The following is a 23,218-nucleotide window of genomic DNA, read 5'->3' as shown; positions in this document are numbered from 1 at the left end:
TGTACGCAACGTTGTCATCAGACGCGCCATGGATCCCGCATAGGACCCAGCTTTCCTTTTGGTTACAGATGTTCGCTTTATAACTTGACTAACCCAAACAATTCGGATTTTCCCGCTGTTTAGAAGCTTCCTCGCGTATTGCGCGACAACTTCCGCCACAGCGAGTTTTTGGCCTCGGGAGTTCACAGAGGTGATACCAATCTGGACATTCGCGTTTGATGGCCCCTTCTATCTCGTTCTGTGAGGCAGTCAAGGTCTCTGATTTCCAGAGGACACGTGGGTTCCAGGCTGAAAACCAAAGCTTCCTCTCCCAAAAGTCCATTGACTGCTTCATAAAACGTGACTTTATTTGTTGTACTCAAGCCTAGTTCGACTAGGACTCCACCACCCTTCATTTTATGAATGGAAGACACTTCTGCTCCGCTATCTTCGGGTTTGATCTTGTCACGGATTTCACTGAGGACTTCCGCAAAAGTCTTGTCTTCCGTCGGCTTAATAAGCAGACCTGGCGGTCCAGTCCTCCTTCGTCTCCCCATCTTTTCTTTCGGTGCTCCGTCCTTCTTGTCCGCCCTAATTTTAAGCAGAGGTTTTTCTGATGACGCAGCGTGTTGTTGTCTCTTGTCCCTCTTCGCCTTCTTCTTTTGAGGAGAGTACCTGAGTGAAGTCTCCTTCAGATGTCCCTTCCGCCTCTGGTACTCATAATGTTCTCATCGGGAGGCGCGGTTATTTCTGTTTCCCGCGGATTTTCTCTGACTCTCCATTTCCACCTATAATATGAAATTCTGTTTAGGAGCTCTTCCAGCTCCATCAGCCCATTTTTCGCCCGTTTGCTGTTATTTTTCTGGACAACTGCCGCGCATTTCTTAATAAGCCTTTCCTCTCTTGCTTACGCCAGAGTAGTCGACAGCCCTTCCAATCGGCTTATACTTGAGACTATTTGGTTAGTTTCGGCAATTTCCACTGTGTTTCTTTTCTCAATTGTAGCGCTGCGTGCTACTGTCTGGATTCCCGCCTCCGTTGCGCATCCCGATGTCTCGTCGGGTATTTCAGTCCTTGTTGCAGCGTTCGGTGGAGTTACGTTTAAACTTGGTTATTTGACTAACGCACCGGCACAGCAACTATAAGGGCCCCTTCAAAGCAAGTGGGGCGTGGGAGTTTTCCCTCTCTCTTTCCCGCAGAACCGACAAAAAGCATACCTCGACGAGGAGAATGGTGCTTCATGCAACCAACTTTTTCTTTCTTTGCGCGATTCTGAAACCTTAATACAGAGAGCACTCAAATTTCTTCTGACTGTCTTCCAAGCTCCATGGTAATAACGCATTTATCCAAGATGTCAATGAGCGCATGTGGGTGAATGTGGAGCGCGGCTACTCACCGAGATTTACCACGGGTCCATTTATATTGAACCTGATGATAGATGAAGTGTTGGTTGGTTGGTTGTTTACGCAAATGATCTTCTGATTCTTGTTTGAACGAGTTTGCCTTCTCACAGAACTTTGCCTCCAGTCAGAGTTGTGTTCCACTATTATTAACAAAGTTATAGCCTGTCAAAGCTGCTCCTTTCATGTCAAATAGCTACTCGCTAAAAGATAAAATATCAGTACCACGTCGAATTGAATTTTGGGTATATTCAACGTACGAGCTATATATAAGTGGGACCATTGTGTAGCCAATTTTCGACCGTGAAAAATCAACAAAAACTTTCCATACGGCCGAGCTTCGGGTTTCCAATTTGTTGTTTTCCTTTTTAAAATTGTATGTACCAAACCTTCTCACCTTTTAACTTCTACCGAAACCCTGAAATATATCTAAATATTTACAAGATTATTAATTAATTAATTTTCTAACATGGCAAAACTAATAATTTATCTTTTTTTGTTGCTTTTACGTAGACCTGACCATGTTGCATATCCTGAAATGCATTTCTAACGCTTGCTTCTGACTAAAGCGAAATATCGTGCATGCAAACGCAATTACTGGGATATAGCGGACTGCTATTGGGTAAATGTCTGTTCGATGAAAGGCGACTGAGCTGGTGCTTTTTCGGGAAGTGTTGATTAATGCTGTCAGGGGCGACTTTTTCTTCAAACAAAGCCAGTGCTAGTGACTGTTCAAAAAATCTTCGCAAATCGTGCTAATTTAGTTTGGATGTAAAATGTTAACGAATACCCCTAGTTCGATGTTATTGTGTGTTAAATGAAAGATGGTATTTGTTGATCTTTTCGCCTTGCGTAGAAGGAACAACTAGAGATGGGTTTTTAGCTTTTAAAGGTACTTTCTTGATCGGACCGAGATTTAATTTTGGAATTGTCTCGGAGCCGCAGTTTGCTGTGAGTTCGAATTGGAAAAAAGGAAGAACAATAACGAAGTTCCCGCGGAAAATTGATATTTGCGGTGTATTTGAAGTTTTCTGCCTAATTTCGAGGAAAATTGAAAAGGGCTATTTCCAGTATTATGGGTTGAGGATACCAAGGCAGAGTGAGAACCCAAAGATCGCCCCTCATGAATATCGGAGGCAGGAGAAGCATGTATGGAGGTTGTGATCCATCGTGGATCCCATGTTTGCTTTGTTTTCAGATTTCGGTGCGGTTTTGTAAAATGACACGTGCTATTAACATAGGTAAAGCAGGGTTTGAGGCAACGTACTTTATACTATCCTCAGTGAAACAAAAATAAAATGCTGAGATCAGGGAAATAGATAAATAGAGTATAGTTGCAGTTATTCCACTATGCTAAATCTTACCTGATCTCTCTTGGTGACAGGTCCCGTGACAGGGCGGCCAAGAATATGCGTCCAATGTCGTTAGAAACAAGACTATCGGATCAAGTATTAGGCCTCGAAAAAGTGCTAGAGCGTCCACCTCAGTCGACGCAGCAGGTCGGGCCCTGGCCCTGTCGAGAAATGGGCAAGGTTTCTTGACGAATGGACACGACGTAAGCAAATTAAACAAATAAATACAAAACAAATACGTGCCTGCACGCTAAATGTTGGCACCCTAAGTGGAAAGACCGATTAAGATTCGGAAAAGGCGCATTAATATCTGCGCTCTTCAAGAAACCCGATGGTCTGGTGCCAAAAGCAGCGACATTTAACGCGAGCGTGGTAAAAATGGCTATAAACTTCTCTATTTTGGTAGTCCACACACTCAATATGGTGTTGGCATTGCCATCTCAGAGGGCTCCCTTGATGCCATTAAAGAAGTCGAACGATTTGGTGATCGGCTGATGAAGCTCACCTTTATATCAGCTGATCACACTATTCACTTCTTCACCGCGTACGCACCACAGACAGGTCGACCTGATGCCGAGAAAGATCCCTTCTGGCAACTTCTCGATGAAAAGACTTGTCACGTGCCTGCTGACGACTATATCATTATTGCCGGCGACCTCAATGGTCATGTGGGCGAAAAGGCAGACGATAACAGGTGCCATGAGGGAAAGAGGTATAATCGATTTTGCGGACACCCATGACCCTGTACTTATGAGTACTTGATTCATCAAACGATTGTCTCATCTTCCTACATTTTATAGTGGGAACAGTAAAACGCAAGTCGACTATATTCTCATAAGACGCCGACATTTTACCACTGTCACTGATTGCAAAATCGATCCATATAAGACCATTGTACCTTAACATTGGCCGTTGATTGCTGTCCTGCGAATTAAACCACCAATAAAACAGCGTGAGGAACGTACTGGCCCGCCGCGCAATAAATGGTGGGAATTTCATGAGAAGAAAGAAGAAATGATCTCACTTACGCGATTACCAACCATTACGAATGTGGAAGAAAGAAAAACGCGATCCACAAAGCGGCCTCTGCAACCTTCAGAGCCACCAAGCCGGGTAAACGGTACATCAACCGAGATACTTAGCTTTGGAATGACGATGTTGAAATGAAGGTCCATGAAAAGAAACGCCTCTTCCACAAATTTCTCAACGATGAAACGCTGGCCAATTGGCAAATTTATAGGAATGTCAACCGGGAAGCAAAGAAAGTGATCGCTGTCACTCGAGCGGACCATTACAAATATCTTTACGATAAACTGGACACTCAGGATGGCGAGAGAGATCTGTATCGACTTGCTAAAAACCGTAATGAACGCACATAAATAACCGTGAATCAAGCCGGATTTGTCAAGAACTGCGGAACTACTGACGCAATACACGCTGCATGGTTGCTTATGAAGAAACATCTTTTTACATTCGTGTCTCTGTTGGTGTTCATCAAGGAGGCGCCCTCTCACCACTCTTCTTTGTCCTTTCTATAGACACCGTCACACAGGACATCCAACGTCCAGCGCCCTATACCCTGCTAAGGTGTAAGATTCGGGAAATTAATTTTAGGATTTTCAGATTTTTATAGAATGAATGAATTTAATTCTACTTATGAACTCCCTTTAATTTATTAGTTCCCTCAGTCTCTTATCCATGACTACAGAATGAATATCGGAAATAATACAAATGATCAACCAACTGAAAGAAAATCTATGGGATTTTCTCGAGACATCCTACTAAACATTTGTAAAGTTCTTCTGAATAAACCTAAATAACGACTTTGTAAAAGGCTTCCCAGAATATTTGAAGAAGACCTTTTCCTGTTACCTTCATTTGGTGCTATTCTTCCCTTTATGTTCTACGCCTTCCGATAGGCAATTTTTTCCCGAAGTGGACTACTTTTTTCATAGGAAGGCAGATCTGCACACGACCCCAACCGCTTGTGGGATCTCTCAGTAAAACCTACACTTTTGGACTGTCCTACCTTCTCTTCGCGGGACGATTTTTAAATATTACTCCGTGCGATTGCCTACGCTTCTCCCACGCGCCTTCCTGGCTGATGGTAAAGTACCCTTTTCGCATTATCCAAAATGGGTAGTTGACCATCAGCCAGTTCTCCTGTAACTCAAACATATCCCCCATTGAGCGGCACGATCTTACTAAGGCACTTAGCGTATAGAATCCTCTTCTACCCTTGGAATTAGCAGCAAAATATTGCATACTTCAAGCTTCGTGTGCGTAAATCTCTAGACCCGATTGCCATAATCGAGAGGGAAGCTTTACGACGAATCACAGTCTCGATCTTTGTTTCTCCTGTCTCAGATGTCATCAGACGTTTATCGAGGCGCCGCCTTTGAGGTTCCCACCCAACCTTGACATCCTCAGGCCATTATTTTGGAGGATGTCTCTTGATGAGAGTTTTGCGAGTTTAAGGAGGAGGAGAGAAGAAGGTCTCTCACTGAACATTACCGAAGTCCAGCGCTCTTTTGCGCGCGCCCCCTTGTTGATAGGTCGTCGTCCAACCCACTGTTCGTCAGCATTAAGTTCAGGGTCGCGTCCTCTATCTGACATTTTGACTCCAAGATCAAGTGAGTGTATATAAAATAGAACGAAACATGTAACATGTCAGGTTTCAAAAGGAACGATGAAATCACCAAAAGGAAGCAAAGTAAAATAAAATACCCAAAATCCAGCCAAAACTCAATCCGCTACGTTATCCAAAATAGCGATAAAATAAAAAAAAAATTAAAACAATTGGCAATTCTTGACTAATTAAAAATCAACCAAAATATCAGTTCAACGAAACCTTGAGGATTCCTTCCTCCCTAAATTGTCGACCCCTTATATAACTTACCCAAAACTCATGGATGGTCAAAGTGTCATCCCGACCTCAAAAATTGTTGCAGCATGTGTTCAGGATAGCTGGTGGTCAGAGAACAAACTGAAGATGAATCGTTGAACACGAAACGGCACAGCATGTAGCCGACTACCTCTGTATGTCATCAAGAACTCATTCCACCCGTCACTTCATTCTGACAAAGAAGGAAGAATATTAAATTATTCAAATTCTTAAACGAAGAGATAGCCGTTTCACATAAAGGTAGAGAAGATCACTCCTCAGAAGCTCGGACGTCAATACCTTTCAGCTTATAAACACAAAGGCCTGTAGATGCAGACACTTCTGGAAGGCAAACACCTACGAGAGGTTAAGTCTCAAAGCCAAACACAACAAACGACTACCTCTTGTGGTATACTACTAAGAATTGGGCAGAAATTTTAGGTTTCACGCTTTTTCTTCCCCGAAGCAATTGTTCGTAAGCTTCACTTTTTCTTTCCCACCTTATAAAGTATAGTTTCCTGCCCTATCCTCCTTTCATCTGATCGCTCTCTCTACAGAGCAACATGCACTCCAGCGAAATCTGCAGAATTTCAAACGAACGACCTATTTTGCTACAGACGTTATTTGCGGCTTTGGCAACTGCTTTCTTAGTTATCAGGCCTCCCCGGTTAGTTACTCGGTCAGCCCCTCTATTCTCTCTCTCTCTCTATCTCCATGCTATCGCAACATTGAATACCTCCTCGATCTTTCCGACGATTTCTTCACGTTTGTATAGTAGATGTCTCAACAGGTCATCGCAGTGTAAGTTTAAACAATTTTTGAAGTTTCTCTGTACATCCTTGTTGTTCCCTTTAGTACCTCCGTCAACTCCTGACGATCCGTGATCACCATGTGTATTGGGAAGTCCACTTAACCCGTGAGGTATCCACACACGCGTTTCTACGCCACATGGAGCCAAAGTTGCGGTGTCCATAATTTGTAATGAGTCTTCGTTATGTTGAACGTAAACATTGTTCCGATGAATAACATTGGTATCGCCAAACTAAGCACTAGGTTTAAGGCTGGTGGTTGGGTAGGATATTTTCGTTTAGCAGGTCTTGCCTCAGACGACTTGTTTTTTCATAGATCTGTGGTATTCAACCATTGCTACTTAAATTATGCCTTCGTCCCCAGGATAGACAGCGCAGAAACGTGCCAATGGCCACTTCAATTCCTTGACCAACACCAACTGGCGAGGCTTCATATTCGAAATTTCCTTGCCTCATTTAGTATTCTTTCTGATCAGCCTTTGTCCCGTTCACAAGCGGGGTCGGTCTCGTCGTGATCGGTTTCGCCATTTAGCTTTATCGAATGCCTCATTTAGTCTTGGCCTATAAATGATACAAACGTTAAAAACACTTTAGGATACTGATGACACTGTAAGATAGAAAGGCAATTCAGGCACACGAGACAATACTTTCCACGTGCCGGGCTATCGTTCACGGATATTGAGGGATTATCTGAAGAACAGCTCCCTGCTCCATGAGACGCTAGCGGGTCAGAGGATGGCCATGTAGAGGGTCGCGAAGGCATCTATCTTAGGTCCATCCTTCTGCAACCTTTTCTTTTATAATTTGCTTAGGCCGGGAAAATCTCGCCTGATCGATAAAGCAGATGATGTTATAGCGGTTGTTGTCGGAAGCACTGCCGAACAGACGGAAAGCGGAATCGGCATACTGATGAGGCCAGGTAAGTGGATGGATGATTGCTCATACTTCCTACCTCGCACTGAAAAAACAGTAGTAGTCATCCCGATTAAAAAAAGAAACTCGACCCTACGTCCCATATCGATCGACCAGTCAATAATCGAATCAAAAACAACAGTTAAGTAACTTAGACTGATGCTTGACTCAAAGATGAGCTTTCTCGAGCAAATCAAAGCAGGGGCGAATAAGACTCAGTAAGAGTTTCGGCCATAAGTCGGCTAATGGCAAACATTGAGAGTCCTGCCTCTACCAGGAGACGTCTATGCTGCAGAGGTAAAGACTGACACTCTTGGTATGAAAGAAGATGATGTGCGGCAGTGATCTGCCCAGAACTGAGCGATTTAAATACCTGGGATCAACGCTATCAGCGAATGGAGAACTGTGTTATGAAATTGCTTCACGCATTAACACAACCTGGATGAAAAGGCGCTCTACAACTGGTGTTCTTTCTGATCGACGTATCAACGGACATCTCAAATCTAAAATTTACCGCAATGTCGTCCGTCCTGTCACTCTCTATAGTTCTGAGTGTTGGCCGACCATAAAATACAATGACCGGCGTCTTGTGTGAGGGACTGAAGCGTTCAAAAGACCCCTCGGCCCTATAATCTCCAGACTGGCTAGCAAAATGGCGAGGAAACCCGTATCGACGGAATACTACTAGTGTAGCGTCAATATTTGCGGACAGATCTTTATGATCAATATCGCCAAAATTTTAAGTTTTCGGGATAGCTCTCTACTTTTGGTCCTCGAAGTCCATCCTAGATTAACAATTGATTGCTCAATGGTACCGTGAGGCATAGGGCAATACCCCCTCTCCCAATTTTGGAATATCTTTTTTTTCATTTTCAATACAATCCATCTTTGGCCGCTAAGTGGCACAAAACTCAAAAATAAACTGTCTCCTTCAAATTTTCCATAGAAAAAGCAAAGTTTACATTTCCGTCCAAATTTTATCTTATTAGATATCTGGCAAACTCCGAAAACAGTTGGCAATTTTCACATGCACAAATTTTCGCATTTTAATAATCGCAACCTGACATGAAGTGAAATACGGCACCTGTTGCTGGGAATCACCAATGTCATCTTTTTATACACCACCGCAATCGTGACGGCTATCCCAACATGAAACTTTGATCAACTTGGCACAAACCACTGAACCCAGGGGCCAGGGAATGGGGGGGTTCCTCGCAAGTCTCGATATCAACACATTAACCTGAATTGAATCAAATCATTTCAAGGAATCGTTATCTTGCGAACACAAACTGATTACGCTCAATTACTTTGAATTTCACCAAGTTTTTCAGGTGAACTTCTATCAGATGACTTGGTTTCTCATTGCTCGTGCTCAGATAGTCGCAATGTGAATTTAATTAACACCAAAATAAATCTATTTGAACAGTATCTCTCTCTCTGGCAACCTAAGATACTTATCTATCTATTATTTAACTTTTATTTACACAAAATTGTCAACGGTTGGAGCTCTTTAACGCGAAAAACGTGGAACTTTTCAAAGAGTCTGAACGTTTCGACTGAGAAGAGAGGCCTTCATGCTTTTTCATTTAACAACAGCAATTTTATTGTAGATAGTTTTTTTTTTTCTTTTAAATCTGTCGCATTTAGTATTTATCAGTAGTAGTACATTCAGTTGATTTGCGTCATGGCGCCCGATCGGACGTACTCCATTGTTTACGGCCGCTTTTGATTGAATCGATCGATCAATTCGCGATCAGTCCCCCATTGAATGTTTTCAGATACGCGAGTCCGATACGTGGTGAATTATCAACGCTAACTTTCTTACGGTGTGGCTAGCATTACACTTGAGTGCGTGGAACTAGAATCTAAGTTGGAATAGTCAAAGTGAACCAGCATGAGATACTTAGTGCCCTAGATCTAGCCAGTAACGTGCAAAAAGGATCAAATGTGAGTCCCAAATTTTTAGTCCTTCTCGACCCTTCGTTGATAGAATCGGAATAGTGCATAATTTATAGATAGCTATAGTACAAAGATGTGGATTCAATCTAGTTTTGTCAGTTATCATCTAAGTTGATAGTGAAGATCGTTAGTGACCAACCCTTGCAAGGGTCCTTGTCTCCCAAATACCTTTGGATTTATTGCAAATTTTATTGGAACTTATCAACTGTATCTCCTCTAAAAACACGAGTAATGTATGCACACAACATACGTTCCAGATAAACAACCTTATATAAATCTTATTACGCTTTTTACTAGAAACACGCGCCGGAAAATTTTGCGCATTTGTAACGTGTTTTGCACATCTACTTCCCATGAGTATCTGAACCTGTTAACCTAGAATCGCTAGTAACTGGAGAATCGTTGATACACGTGCGAAATTTTAATCTAACAAACAGATAAGATTGTTTCACCAGATTCAATACTACTTTCCCTTTTTCATGCAGTCATCTAAAAATAGTACAAGTGAAATGGCAAAGTGAAATACATGACCAGTGGAAATAGCTACAAGATTTTGTCTTTTTTTTATTCTCTTGCATTCACTGGACGATTTAGTACGAACATGTTTTTCGAGCGTTGTAGATTCAGTTGTTGATATTTTCATGATTTTGTTGGGTTGGTAATTAAGTGATTGCGGATAAGTCGGGTATTATTATTCTGTTAAGGGAAAGTCACACCGCGTCCTTAAGTATCTCAAGCACGCCTATAATCGTCAGGAACTTTAGTATGTTCCCTACTTCCAGATCTTTCAGCTTTGCATCTGGTATTAAGTGTTCTCCCAGATGCCTCGACCTACTTTACACAAGTGCCGGACACTGTCCCAGGACGTGTATAGAAGTTTCGTCATACTCCTCACGAAACCTGCAGGCAGTGTCCGTAGATATCTCTAGCTTCCCTAGGTGATAGTTCAGCCGACAATGACCAGTGAGAATTCCCCCTATGATTCGGAGGTTCTTTTTGGTGAGGTTTAAGCAGTCATTTGTGCGCATGGGTTCGTATCCCCCAATAAGCACCCTGGACTGCTCCATCCCTGGTAGGCCTGCCCAATATAGTTCCCTCAACCGTTCCTCTTCATTTCCTAGAGTCATAGCCAAGAAATCGTTTCCGATTCCACAGAAGGGTTCTGGCCCGTGTAAAGGTGTTCCTGCTCCCTTCTTGGCTAGTTCGTCCACTGCCTCGTTGTCTTCCAAGCCAGCATGACCTGAAATCCAAAATATCCAGACCTTGTTGGACGAGCCGAGTGTATTCAGAGTCTCTCAAAGCATTTCCACACCAGTTTAGAGTTCACCTAGTTGGACCTAAGTGCCTTGATCACTGCTTGGCTATCGATGAGAATAGCTATGTTCTGTCCCCTGTAGTTCCTTTGCTTATTTGTCTATGGCGTATATTTCCGCCTGAAATATGCCCATTGGCTTAACGTACATTTTCCTTGGACCAATGACACCGGCACCCGCTCCCTCTGTTGTGAGGGATCCGTCAGTGTACCAAGTAATCAGTTGCTGGTTTAAACCGTATGCCGCAGCCATGCTCTCCCAATTTGCCTTGTTGAAACCTCGTTGTCATGTTATCCCTTCATCATCATCATCAACGGCGCAACAACCGGTATCCGGGCTAGGCCTGTCTTAATAAGGAACTCCAGACATCCCGGTTTTGCGCCGAGGTCTACCAATTCGATATCCCTAAAAGCTGTCTTGCGTCCTGACCTACGCCATCGCTCCATCTTAGGCAGGGTCTGCCTCATCTTCTTTTTCTACCATAAATATTGCCCTTATAGACTTTCCGGGCTGGATCATCCTCATCCATACGAATTAGGTGACCCGCCCACCGTAACCTATCGAGCCTGATTTTATCCACAACCGGACGGTCATGGTATCGCTCATAGATTTCGTCGTTATGTAGGCTACGGAATCATCGATCCTCATGTAGGGGGCCAAAAATTCTTCGGAGGATTCTTCTCTCGAACGCGGCCAAGAGTTCGTAATTCTTCTTGCTAAGAACCCAAGTCTCCGAGGAATACATGAGGACTGGCAAGATCATTGTCTTGTACAGAAAGAGCTTTGACCCTATGGTGAGACGTTTCGAGCGGAACAGTCTTTGTAAGCTGAAATAGGCTCTGTTGGCTGCCAACAACCGTGCGCGGATTTCCTCATCGTAACTGTTATCGGTTGTGATTTTTGACCCTAGATAGGAGAAATTGTCAACGGTCTCAAAGTTGTATTCTCCTATCCTTATTCTTACCGTTTGACCAGTGCGGTTTGATGTTGTTGGTTGGTTAGTTTTCGATGCTCACGTTACCACCATATACTTTGTCTTGCCTTCATTGATGTGCAGCCCAAGATCTCGCCGCCTGCTCTATCTGGATGAAAGCAGTTTGTACGTCTCGGGTGGTTCTTCCCATGATGTCGATATCGTCAGTATAGGCCAGTAGTTGGGTGGACTTAAAGAGGATCGTACCTCTTGCATTTACCTCAGCATCTGATCCGTGATCTCGAGGGCCAGGTAAAAGAGGACGCATGATAGGGCATCCCCTTGTCGTAGACCGTTGTTGATGTCGAATGGTCTTGAGAGTGATTCTGCTGCTTTTGTCTGGCCTCGCACATTGGTCAGGGTCAGCCTAGTCAGTCTTATTAATTTCGTCGGGATACCGAATTCTCTCATGGCAGTGTACAGCTTTACCCTGGCTATGCTATCATAGGCGGCTTTAAAGTCGATGAACAGATGGTGCAACTGTTGTCCATATTCCAAGAGTTTTTCCATCGCTTGCCGCACAGAGAAAATCTGATCTGTTGCTGATTTGCCTGGAGTGAAGCCTCTTTGGTATGGGCCAGTGATGTTCTGGGCGTATGGGGCTATCCGGCCTAGCAAGATAGCGGAGAATATCTCATAGATGGTAATCAGCAACGTGATACCTCTATAATTGCTGCACTGTGTGATATCTCCTTTTTTATGTATGAGACAGATAATGCCTCGTTGTCAATTGTCAGGCACTGATTCGCTGTCCCATACCTTAGGCAGTTGATAAGCCACTTGGTGTAACTGGTCGCCTCTATATTTAACCATTTCGGCTTTAATTCCATCGGCTCCTGGCGACTTATGATTTTTTAGCCGATGAATTGCACGGACTGTTTCTCCTAAACTTGGTGGTGGCAGTATTTGTCCGTCGTCTTCAGTTGGCGGGACCTCCAACTCGCCGATGTTCTGGTTGTTCAGTAGCTCATCAAAGTACTCAACCCATCGCTCTAATATGCCCAATTTGTCGGAAATCAGATTTCCCTCTTTGTCTCGGCAGGATGAGCATCGAGGTGTATAAGGCTTCATCCTGCTGACTTGTTGGTAAAACTTCCGCGCCTGGTGCGGTTACTCCCTGTACTTTTCGAGTTCACAGACTTGTTGGTTCTCCCAGGCTTCCTTTTTCCTTCTGTGAAGTCGCTTCTCTGCTCACCGGAGTTCGTGATAAGTCTCTACGCGTGCCCGCGTTCTTTGAGAATGCAGCATTACTCGGTATGCAGCATTCTCCGGTCCGTTGTTAGCTTACATTCATCGTCAAACCAGCCGTTCCGACTCCTTTTGCGGCAGGGGCCAAGTATGTTTGTGGTCGTATCCATGATAACGTTCTTCATTGTGACGATCATTTGTTGATGTTTCATCTCCAGATCCTCTGTTGACTGCGGTTATTGCGGCATCCATTTCCCTCCTATAGGTGTCGCGGAGGGCTGTGTTGTGGATGGCTTCAGTGTTCACTCTCACCTGACTGTCAGAGGGGATTCTGGGTGGTGTTGTTATTCGAGCTCGGAGCACCATGCCAACGAGACAATGATCCGAGTCTATATTGCCCCCCCCCCCCCCCCCCCTATATGTTCTGACATTCATCAAGGCTGAGAGGTGGCGGCGTTCGATCAACACGTGGTCAATTTGGTTGAAAGTGGTCCCGTCTGGAGAGGCCCACGTATGTTTGTGTTCATATTATCCCTTGGTATCAGTAATTCGGGATACCGCCTAGAAAGAATACCAATCTTCCTTCGATTTAGGCAGCTCCCCGCCCCACTCATACTACCGGCCATCCTGAATATTGCCCTCCTTGTTTGCATCTGTAATAGCAGATGGAGAGAGGTTAATCCCACGAGGACTTCTAGGGATGCCGTTGGGCATGTCCTCATTGCCCCACTGATACACACGCAAGCCAGCCTTTGGAGCTTATGTAATTCCCTGGCTTGGCCTTACTATTGCGTCCAAAGTAGTATCTTCGAGCTGCAACCCCATTTTTTCCTCCTATGGATCTACAAGTCATCAGATCCGTCGTGGCTTTCCAAGAAGTGTTTCCGACATGTGTCTTCCAGAGTAATTTTTGGTCTAGCGTAATTCCCAAATAATTGACCTCTGTTTCTCGTTTCACCTCCATATCAAGTAATGTTATGGCTCTCAGGTGATCAAGCTTACGTCTCCTAGCATGGTGGTTTTGGCTGGGTTGATCCGCAGTCCCACCTTCCTGCACCAGGCACTAGTAACCCTTAATCCAGTTAGGATTCTATCACATAGGGTATCTTCATATTTGCCCCTACAGATTAAAACAATGTCGTCCGCGTAACCGTGGACTTGTATTCCAGTATTTGTTAACACATCCAGGAGTTCATCCACTACCATACTCCACATTAGCGGCGATAGTACCCCACCCTGTGGACAGCCTTGAGTGGTGTTCATGACAATAGAGTTTGTACCTGTCAGTACTTCTATTTGCCTGCTTTCTAGTATTTTGCTCTTCCTGAATGCCAGGGTGTTTCCCACCCCTTTGCGGCTCAGGGCATCTTTATCTCTGTGTGCGATGTGTTGTCGAATGCTCCTTCGATATCCAAAAACGCGCACAATGCAATTTCTTTTGTTTCTATGGCATCCCGTAGTACCTCTGTCAGCTGATACAGAGCAGTTTCAGTTGACCGTCCTGCCCGGTAAGCGTGTTGACAGTGATGTAGGGGATTACGGTTTAGAACGTCTATGACCTTCTCCACCGTTTTGAGTACAAACGATGTTAGGCAAATTGGTCTGAAAGATTTTGGGTGAAAAGGATAATTTTTAACCACTTTCGGAATAACGATCACTTTTGCCCGTCTCCATGCCCTTGGTATGTATCCCAGTGCTATGCTCCCCCTTACCACCCTCAAAAGAGACTCTAAGATAATTCCTAGGCCTCTCTAGATTAATGCTGGGAAAGTGCCATTTGCTCCGGGAGATTTCAGTGGTTTAAAAGTTGCCACTGCCCACCTTAGCCTAGCTTCTGAGCATACCTCTTCTGCTAGTTTCCAGCTCTCCTTTCCTCCCCTTTTATTCGTTGTTGGGGTGTCAGGCAGAAAGTTGTCGCCTGCCACCGTGCCTGCCTCTGAGTAGCAGGTGAACCCTGTCCTCCTCATTCTCGGTGAATGTCTCATCTTCCTTCTTCAAACAGACAGAGAACATTCTCCCGTCTTTGGCTGCAGCCTTGTAAAGCTTGGTTGCTTCTGTTATCTGTTCGATCCCTTCACAGAATTCCCTGAAGCTGTTCTATTTCGCTTCCCTGATCGCGTTGCTATACGCAGTCAATGCATTTTTGTACCTCTGCCAGTCCCCGGTTTGTTTTGTCCGGTTGAAGAGTTTTCGTGCCTCTGTTCTCATTCGGGGCAGGTTCCTGTTCCACCATGGTACATCCCTTGATGACTTAACTGTCTTAGCCGGACAGCTGGCCTCATATTCGTCAATGACAACAGTGTTGAGGTTTTCCACCACCGTTTCTAGTTCCAGTTCGCTCCTGATGTCACCGCCGGATAAGTCGGGCAGATGTCTCTGTGGTCAAAACGCTGTTAGCCTGGAGGCGAACTGTTCGATTACATATATACTGTTTTACAATAAAAAAAAAGAAGGACACTGTATATTTTTTTTTTCTCTTTACAATTGAAGAAACCGTAGCTCGGGTCAAGTAAACACAAACATCCATGACCGAAACCAGATTCGAACCCGCGGCATAAGGACCAAGAGATCGGTTTTCAACCATATCAACGACACTATCCTAAGAAATTATACGAACCTAATAAGGATTTGTCTAAAAATCGAACCTTTTTGAAGTGTCTTGCCTAGCTCACTATATAGTCCCCACTTGACATTCTGAGTTTGTCCTTTCTTCCATTCATGGTAGAACTCAAACCATACTAGGCCATATTTCCCACCGGGAATAAAAACCGAACATGGTACTAAATGGTGATGCTATTGGGTCGTATTTAGCTAAATCTGCAAGATACTCCCCAAATTGAATTTGATCCCATGACAATTGCCTCCTTCTTCTTCTTCAAAACAAAATCAGGCCACTTTTTTGTCAACCCAATGAGAATAATAAGACACGAGCCTGCAGTTGGCCATAGACTCCAAAATACAACATTTGCAATTAAATACGCATTTATAACGAGATTTCACAATTGGAAATTTTTCAACTGATAAAAGACAAGCATCACATGTACAAAGAACATTTCACAACTTGCTTATCAGGTAGATAATACATAGTACAGAATGTCTCGGAAATTAGCTTTGATTTAACTAAAAATAAATTTAAGGAAAATTGATAATATTCCACGAGCTTTAAGGCGAAAAAATACGTGATACAGTTAAACGATTTCTCGCTGATTCGGAATAAGGGACGTTTCCTAGAATCTTTTGAACAGTTTGGCAAATGGAGCGAACCTCGATTGGTACCAAACCTCTATCTGACAACCATTGTATTGTCCCTCAGGCCGTGAAAATCTTTTCAAGCTTTCTAGCAACTCAATCGATTAGTCAGGAATAAGAAGACACGATGCAATTGCCCGGCTTCCTCAAACGAAGATACAATGCAAAAGTACGCCGTCAGACTACCAACTAAACACCTCCCTGTCATAAAAGAACAAACCTGGAATCATTTGACACATTACTTCGGGCTAGCTCTCCCTACTTTTGGAGCCTTCAAGTCAGGGAATCCCTTTCACCAACAGGAAAGGAGTTGTTAGTTCAGGAGACTCTTTGCCATCCGATCCCTCTGCTGGTCGAGTTCAATCATCTTCTCAATAAAGGGAGTCGAAACATAATGCGCAACACGAGTCCAGCTGCCAGTGCTCTGCAGCATCTCTCTGGCAATGTTGCCTGAAGAGAGCTCCCTTGTGCCTGAATAAATTGTTGACGAAAGCCATCCCACCTTTCCCAAGAGAAAAAGGTGTGTTCAGCATCACCCGCCACTCCATTGTAGAACACGCAATCAGGAGATCACGCCTTCCCAATCGTGTGCAGGTAAGATTGAAAACCTCCATGCCCGCTTAGAAGTAGAGTAAGGAGGTAGTCAATCTCACCGTGCGTTCGGTTCAGCCACGGGTCTAAATTGTCGATGAGCCGCGCAGTCCATCTGCTCCTTGGCTCATTTTGTCAAGAGTATTGCCACTCGGTAAAGGGGCGTTGACGATCTTCACGGGCAACCACCTCACTTAAGTTTTCGCCCTTATGGCGGTAGATAGCTTTACGCTCCTTGGCAAGGAGGGCAATGAGGATCACTCACGCAATCACCATCACGGCCGGTTCTGAGTGCGATAAACAGACGCCGCTACAAAGCTCTCCGTCTCTGCACTTGAACAAGGCGCTTACCTCCCCACCATAATGTAAAACCGGCTACATTTCTCCCATAAGGAGACGTCTTCCAGTAGATATAGGGCCCCCGATATGCGCCATTAGCCGACTCAAGCACGGGACTCCAGCTGCAGCCCATTCCGCTGTTATTTTGATTTGCTCGAAGAAGCTCATCTTCGAGTCGAGCATCAAACAAAGGTATTTAACCGCTGGTTTTGACTCTATAGTCAACTCGCCGATCGATGGGGCGCAGGGCCGGGATTCTCTTTCTAGTCAAGATGACTACTTCCGTTTTTTTTTTCAGCGCAATGCTGAAACCATAAGTAGTCATCCATTCGCTTTGCGCCAGTGCATCGGGCAACAAGTGCCGCAAAGTCGTCTACATATCCGACCAAGCGAGACTCTTCGGCCATATCGAATCTCAGCAGACTTTCATAGGAAGCGTTCCACAGGTCCGACCTGATTTCCATCCTCCTCTGGGCCTCTAGTGCCTCATAGAGCAGGGAGCGGTCTTTCAGATAATCCCTCAATATCCGCAAGAGATAGCTAGGCATGTGGAATGAGTTTTCTAATGTGCCTAACATATCTGTCCATCTTACGGAATTAAAGGCGTTTCTGACATCAAGCGTCATGAGGAGCATTATCCGTCGAGATCGGCGGCTGTATGCATCGGCTCGATGAACCACATCCATGACCTCCATAACAGCATCCACTGTGGATTTCCCTGTCCTGAACCCGAACTGCCTTGGGGATAAGTCGCCTAATACTCCTGATGAGCTTCTCGACCTGGCGCCTTCTTGTTTTTCATAGTGAGAACCGCTTCTTCGAACTCTCGTACTGTGAAAAGGGGGCGATCCTCTAAACTGTCCGCACTATTGACATCGACCCGTAGAGGATGTCTGGGGAATAATGCCCCTACTATGCGGTCCATCTGGTCGCTACTTGGTATGCCGGGCTTCCTGAGAATCCCAATTTTCCAGGTGACAAGCTTATAGTCAAGTCGCCACGGGTCCTCACTCACCTCGTTGACGAGGTTTTGTCAGCCGAGAGTTTTGCTTTTATTTATTTATCTATACTGTGCCTTTATGACGCATGCCTCGTTGACGTGTAAACCGCAAAATCAGCGAAGCTTTTGACATTCCCCCCATAGGTCGGCAATTTCTGCCGTCCACCAATACGTAGAAAGCTTGTCGTGGCTTGGACTCCTCCGGAGCATGGAAGCATCACACGCCGTCGTTGTCAGGTTCATCACTAAATTTACGACGGCGTCAGCGATACTACTAACCCCAGAGAGCCCTCCAGCACGGCTCTGCCTGCTCCAAGAGATGTTCACCCTCGCGACATTCCACAGGCAGGGCAGCAGCTGGGTGGGAACAAGGTTGGCTCAAGCTCAAGGCAATGGTGACGACATTGGCCAACGCGGTCACGAAGCTCACAGTGACGGTTGGTACTTTACGTGCGGGAAGTAGATCTCAATCGCAATCACGGTCGAGGTCTACTTCTCGAAAAGGTCTCGGGTAGTCACACACCGGGACCCTCATCACCCTTGACGGTTTGCTAGTATCATCGTAAATACGGAGCTCAAACGACTAAATATACCACCGAATGCACTTTTTATGCAGCAAAAACTAGGCTCACTGGGTGCCTCGACGACGGCTACCCGAAATGCAGTACCGCGTCGGCTTACAATTTTCAACCTCCTGAGCAGGCGTTGACTCCTGGTCGACATGGGCGCTGAGGTGAGGAAAATTTCCACCTGCAAAAACGGCACGCTCTCTATTTTTTAGAGGATGTTGCCAACCACCGCATTCGCGCATTCGTGGCGGCCATGGGCCGTATTTTTACGATTTTGGATCAAGCCAAGGCGTATCATCCAATCCCTGTCGCACCCGAAGACATTCCGAAAACGACTATCTGCGCACCTTTCGGACTCTTCGAGTTCACCAGGGTGATTTTCGGCTTATGCAATACTGTGTAGACTTTCCAGAGCTTCATCCACTGTATCCTACGAAACTTGAACTTTTGTTTCGTTTATATGTATTTTTCTTCGTCCGAATCTGAGCACTTAGACCATCTCGAGTACATTTTTCACCGTCTCCTTGAGGCCGGACTAGTCCTAAACGTTGAAAAATTCAGATTCCTGCAGGAGCAGGCAAAATTTCTCAGCCACTTAAAAACCCCTTACGGTGCCCAACCTGACCAAGACAAGGTTGAGGCAATTAAGAGCTTTCCCCTACGAACCACGGTGAAGGATCTGCGATGGTTCTTGGGCATGTTAAACTTCTATCGTCGTTTTTTGCCCAAGGCCGCTCATCACCAAGCCATCCCTAACGTTTACAAGTTTGGGCTCAAAACCAAAGACTCCCGTGAGGTTGTGTGGTCACCTGAGGCCATCCATGTGCGGTTCACACGGAGTTCACGGCCAGCCCCGCGGAGGTGGTATACGGGGAGAATCTGCGCCTCCCCGCCGACCCTGTGCTGGACATCAGAACAGGGTTAAACGACTCTAGGATGCTGCGTCTGCCCAGAGACGCAGTTTCGAAGCTGCGACCAATTCCACCTTCCCAATAAGCGACAACAGAGGGCACCTCGAGACATGTTCACAGCTCCCTATTAGAGTCAACGCTCCTCGGAGGCCGTTTCAATCACCATACGAGGGCCTCTTTGGAGTTCTGGAGCGAGGCGAGCACTCGTTCAAACTCGACGTTCGAAACAGGCCCAAATGGTCTCTTTGTCAAGGCTGAAAGCATTCGACGAGCCGGTGGTCGCTTCAAAACGCCCGCGAAGTGTCAGATTTGCTCGGTGAGCCCACTGACGGGATCACGTGGTCGGTTTGCTTCTCTGAACCCGTGCGGTTTCACCTAAGCCAAGATGAAGTGCCGGCACATCAGAGGTGCGAACCCTGAACATCATGAAGAACTCGCCTCTGCCGCCGCATTGAACGGACGTGGAATGAGGAAAAATGTCAAGAATGACGCTTTTGACTAGTGTGTCGTCGCGGCAACAACATATCCGTTGCCAAAAAGTATGATCTGAATAATTGTAACGAAACATGGTTAAGTAATAGTCCTATGTTCCTTGGACAGACAAACCTCCACCAGTCGATCTTCGTGCTATCTCTGAAGGATTTGGAAAACTCTGCGGCGAGATCTAGACTGAAAAACATCCAACTACAATCTGAGGATTTCTGGTCAGAGACTCTCCAGTTCTCCACCCCAACAATTTCAATATCGGTTAGTAGGGTAATATCAGAGTACTGCAGACTTATCTGCGTTAACCTCAGCATGCTCTGCTTGCATGGGGGATTGTCAGTCCCCTCGGATCCTCATCTCCTCCAATAGGGTTGGCGGTGTTAATTGGATGCAGGTGGTCGTCAGGTTTTGCAGAGCGGATCAGAAAAGGGTTGGCTGTTTGTCTGGAGTTCTTCGTCCTTGATAACTACCCAGTCGTCCCAGTCTGGGGTTTGGAAGGCGCAGGAATTGGACGAGCTTGTCCGTGCGGATCTTCGGCAACCAGATGCGTGCGACCAGTATCCTGAGAATCTCGGCGTAAGGGATGACTTTGAGCGTGACGCCCTCCCAGGCGTCGCTGATCTTAGCGACGCACGAACCGAGAAAGTCCTCGCAAGGTATAATGTGTTCCAACCCCCCATGAAATCAAAACAGGGATGAATCCGTATGTTCACCTTTGGCGTCCAGGAGATATTCAACACTAGTCCACACCTCCGGCGCTAGTTTTCCGCTAGCGGAATTGCCATCTGCCAGTGCTACATATAAGTGACTCCTGGCCACGTCGCTGAAGAGTTTTGCAGTTCGTGGTTCGTTGGCTGGCTGTTGCTGCTAATTTTTCACCAGAGATCGTTTAACGTCCGGACTCTTGCCCAGTCTGCTCCGCTTGTATTTTTGTTCAACCTGTTTTTGAGATCGATTACGTTTGAGAGCCGTGGGCTTCGCCTTCTGCTCGTCTGCCAGGCGTTTGCTGTTATATTTCTCAACAATTGCCTGGTATTTAACGAGGTCCTTTCCATTCCTTATTCTTAGCAATCTTGCGGATAATATGCATGGCCTTTTGGTACTGGCTCTTGAGCAGGACACCAGTGGACCTTCGCTTCTTATTCGGTTTCCAGTGACCGACGTTCTTGTCGGTGTTGACTTTTGAAAGCTCACCCCATGTCGAGGGTTTCGGGTTAGGAGTACTATGTCTGGTACTCGCTATAACCAGCTTGACGGCAGTTGATTCCAGGCTAGAAACCACTAGTCCGTCTGTCGCCTCGCTCCGGAAGGTCCCTGCGGTGCTACGGTTGGCACCGATTGTACTGCTCTGGGTGGCTACTCTCTCCTGGTTGGATGCCAGCAGCTCGCTCTTCTCTCGTCGCTTTATTTTTTTTTTTTTTCTTTTGGTATTGACGGTTCCGTCCAGAATATTTTGAAATTGTTTATCTACGTTCTCTGATCCAATCGATTCCCAAACGTATAATATTTAAAGGTTCCTGAAATTAAAGCTTTAATCGAAGCCAGCAGAAGATTAACTTTTTCACGAAAGTATGCATCAGTGTCAATTGTTTTTACGACCCTTATTTTTTGGAAATCCATTTTTACTATTATCTAAATAAAAGTAAATAAAATTTCAGACGTTGTATGTATAATATATGCATGTGCATACAATTGCCATCAAAAGTGAGACTTCAATAAATCCATCAATTGACGCAGGTTGTCTTAATGATTCTGTCAACAATGACTGTTTTCAGCGGTCCGTCTGATTGCTATAATCTAGCGTCATACCGCCGGCGAAATATATTTTTCTGCTGCACCATAATTACTTTGTTTACTTTCAATAGACTTAAAGATCCAAAATTATAATTTTAAAGCTATAAATATATAAAACAGATAAAGCAGGGATCTATGGTATCATAAATTGCAAAGTACTTTAAAATAATTCGATTAGTATAGAATGAGTAAAATAACGCCGCATATTAGGTATATGCGCCTCAATGGGAAGTGAATGTCACAGAGTGGGCGGGGTACTCACAATGTAATTGCTTAGGTTAGATAGTTTGTTTGCTCACATAGATAACTTCGATAATTTATGAATGATATATTGCGAAAAAAAACTAAGGGTTCGTTTGACAGAGTAATTGAACAATTGCTTTAATTATTGTTGGTTGAATATAGGTTTTTTATTCTAATTTAAATATGACACAATTTAATAATTTTATTTATTTAACCGCGACTTTTTTCCCCAACTAGGTCTGTTAAGATACTAACATGACGCAATCCGAAAAGATAAAACTCCCGCATGTGTATGTTATGTAGTACTCGTGACTGTTAGCTCATTATAAATTATTACATGGCCTTCATTTCGATAGAACCCTACCAATTTATCAGATAATTATCAGGTGATGTGATGTGATATGAGGTAATCGGACCCTACTAATTTATCAGATAACTATCAGGTGATGTGATGTTAGGTAATCGAACCCTACTAATTTATAAACCATAATTTATCACTTGGAACTGATGAAACATTTTAAAAAAAAGTTTATCAAAACAACCGGAAAACAGCAAATTTTAATTAGAAACAACTTTTTTAATACATTTGACGGTCTTGGGTTGGAATATCAAATCCCCGCGCGGCATACAGGCATAATTAGCAAAATCTAAGTTGAAATTTGAAAGCAAAGACAAGCTTAGCTTCGTTTTCAAAACTCAGCTAGATAAGTTAGCAAATTTTTGTCGTTGGCTAGTTATCTATCACAAGGTGAACGACCGATAGTCGCAAAAAGCAAAAAACGCTCGTCAAGTCAACTTTTCAAAGTAATTAGAAAGAAATGTTGCAGAAACTACCCCAGCAAATAGACCAGCTCAGGAACTTGCAACCCTACAATATGCAAATTCACACCGAAACACTCAATACCACAACATCCCTCCTTATCTAATCTGAAACCAAACAGTATACAAGCTACTATTTGGCACCCGCCTGGGAGAATCAAATACATATAATCCATTATGCTTGATAAATTGAATTCAACATATATCGCACACATGTGAACATGAAAAAGCACAAGGAACAAAAGTAGTGGTAATGAGACAATAACACTGAAAAGAATACCACACTTGATAAGACCGCCCAGCAGCAAGGTCGTGTGGCTTCTTCACTATTTATAAATTTGTTGCTGTCCAGCTAAAAATAGCTAACAAGTTTAATTTCAGACCATGTTCTCGGTTTGCCATCATTTATAATGTATTAACTTTTGTTTTGCATTTTTAAATTGTTATG

General features: G+C 44.4%; 2 protein-coding genes across 4 annotated transcripts in view; both read left to right on the top strand.

The window, feature by feature from the left end:
* LOC119652778 (E3 ubiquitin-protein ligase RNF181 homolog) overlaps window positions 1-23,218 on the top strand; it is a 125,725-nt gene that overhangs the window by 31,580 nt on the left and 70,927 nt on the right. The window contains exon 1 of one of the 2 annotated variants that reach the window (XM_038057089.1): window positions 9,167-9,283. The exons of the other annotated variant lie outside the window; for it this stretch is intronic. The gene's annotated coding sequence lies outside the window, so the exon portion shown is untranslated. Of the gene's footprint in view, window positions 1-9,166; window positions 9,284-23,218 lie in introns of those variants that run through there. 2 annotated transcript variants of the gene reach the window in all.
* Window positions 1-23,218, top strand: part of LOC119652777 (serine/threonine-protein kinase OSR1) — an 88,883-nt gene that overhangs the window by 31,582 nt on the left and 34,083 nt on the right. Inside the window, exon 1 of one of the 2 annotated variants that reach the window (XM_038057085.1) lies at window positions 9,153-9,283. The exons of the other annotated variant lie outside the window; for it this stretch is intronic. The gene's annotated coding sequence lies outside the window, so the exon portion shown is untranslated. Of the gene's footprint in view, window positions 1-9,152; window positions 9,284-23,218 lie in introns of those variants that run through there. 2 annotated transcript variants of the gene reach the window in all.

This window comes from Hermetia illucens, chromosome 3 (genome assembly GCF_905115235.1).
Source record: "Hermetia illucens chromosome 3, iHerIll2.2.curated.20191125, whole genome shotgun sequence".
NCBI lineage: Eukaryota > Metazoa > Arthropoda > Insecta > Diptera > Stratiomyidae > Hermetia > Hermetia illucens.
Note: the sequence above shows the minus strand (reverse complement) of the source record. Positions and strands in the feature narration are given on the sequence as shown.